This window comes from Solanum stenotomum, chromosome 7 (genome assembly GCF_019186545.1).
Source record: "Solanum stenotomum isolate F172 chromosome 7, ASM1918654v1, whole genome shotgun sequence".
Lineage (NCBI taxonomy): Eukaryota > Viridiplantae > Streptophyta > Magnoliopsida > Solanales > Solanaceae > Solanum > Solanum stenotomum.
This window is the reverse complement of record NC_064288.1, coordinates 45,070,883-45,072,465: the sequence shown is the minus strand read 5'-3', so window position 1 is coordinate 45,072,465 and position 1,583 is coordinate 45,070,883. Positions and strand designations below refer to the sequence as shown.

Here is a 1,583-nt window from a genome sequence, read left to right as displayed (position 1 = left end):
TTGAGTTGCTCAAGGACTACGACATGACCATTTTGTATCACCCCGGGAAGGCCAATGTGGTGGCCGATTCCTTGAGTAGGAAGACTCCTAGTATGGGGAGTCTTGCCGCGATTAGTGTTGAGAGACGGCCTTTGGTTCGGGATGTTAAGAGGTTATTTGACAGCATGGTGAGATTTTGGGTTTCTGAGGAGAGTGGAGGTGTGTTTGCCTTCATTGAGGCCCGTTCATCTTTGATGGAGCAGATTAGAGAGCATCAGTATGAGGATGCGAAGTTATGTCTCATCCGGGACAAGGTGATGAATGGTGAAGCCAAGAAGGCTAAGATGGACTCCGAGGGTGTATTGAGGATTGAGGGCCGGATATGTGTGCCCAAGGTTGGTGATTCGATCAGATTGATTCTTGAGGAGGCTCATTATTCTAGGTATTCTATTCATCCCGGAGCGACGAAGATGTATCATGATCTTAGTCAGCACTATTGGTGGTGTGGGATGAAGAGGGATATTGCAGAGTTTGTGGCTAGGTGCTTGACATGTCAGCAGGTCAAGTGTGAGCACCAGAAGCCTGGTGGTGTGACTCAGAGGATGCCCATTCCTACTTGGAAGTGGGAGAGGATTGCTATGGACTTCGTAGTTGGATTGCCAACCACCGTGGGTGGTTATGATTCTATATGGGTGGTCGTCGACAAACTGACTAAGTCTGCTCATTTCATCCCGGTCCGAGTGAGGTATACAACGGAGAAGTTGGCTCAGATTTATATTAGTCAGATTGTGCAGTTACATAGAGTGCCGGTGTCCATTGTGTCTGACAGGGGTTCAGTATTCACTTCTCATTTCTGGAGAGCATTACAACATGATTTGGGTACTAGACTCGACATGAACACAACTTTTCACCCTCAAACTGACGGTCAGTCTAAGAGGACTATTCAGGTGTTGGAGGACATGCTTCGGGCTTGCGTGATCGACTTTGGTACTAGATGGGATCAACACTTGCCATTGGCAGAGTTCACCTACAACAACAGTTATCATTCTAGCATTGGGATGACACCTTTTGAGGCACTATATGGTAGGCGGTGTAGATCACTTATTGGATGGTTTGATTCAGCGGAGGTGGACTCCCTTGGTACTGATATTCTTAGAGAGGATATGGAGCGTGTTCGTGTGATTCAGAGTAGGCTCTTGACTGCCCAGAGTAGGCAGAAGAGTTATGCTGACAGGAGGGTTCGACCCTTAGAGTTCATAGTGGGTGATCGAGTTTGGCTTCGGGTATCGCCCATGAAGGGTGTGATGAGATTTGGGAAGAAGGGCAAGCTCAGCCCTAGGTTCATTGGCCCATATGAGATTTTGGAGAGGATGGGAGAGGTGGCTTACAAGTTAGCCTTGCCACCTAGTTTGACAGCCGTGCATCCAGGTTTCCATGTTTCTATGCTCCGGAAGTATGTTCCGGATGAGTCTCACGTGATTTCAATTGAGTCGGTGGAGTTGAGTCCAGATTTGACATTTGAGGAGGAGCCTATAGCTATTTTGGACAGACAGGTTCGCAAGCTCCGGACCAAGGACATCGTTTCAGTGAAGGTTCAGTGGAGG

At 48.1% G+C, this 1,583-nt stretch overlaps 1 protein-coding gene across 1 annotated transcript in view; it reads right to left on the bottom strand.

Annotated features, from left to right (window-relative positions):
• Positions 1-1,583, bottom strand: part of LOC125869942 (putative late blight resistance protein homolog R1B-23) — a 7,788-nt gene that overhangs the window by 2,096 nt on the left and 4,109 nt on the right. The gene's annotated exons all lie outside the window — the stretch shown is intronic.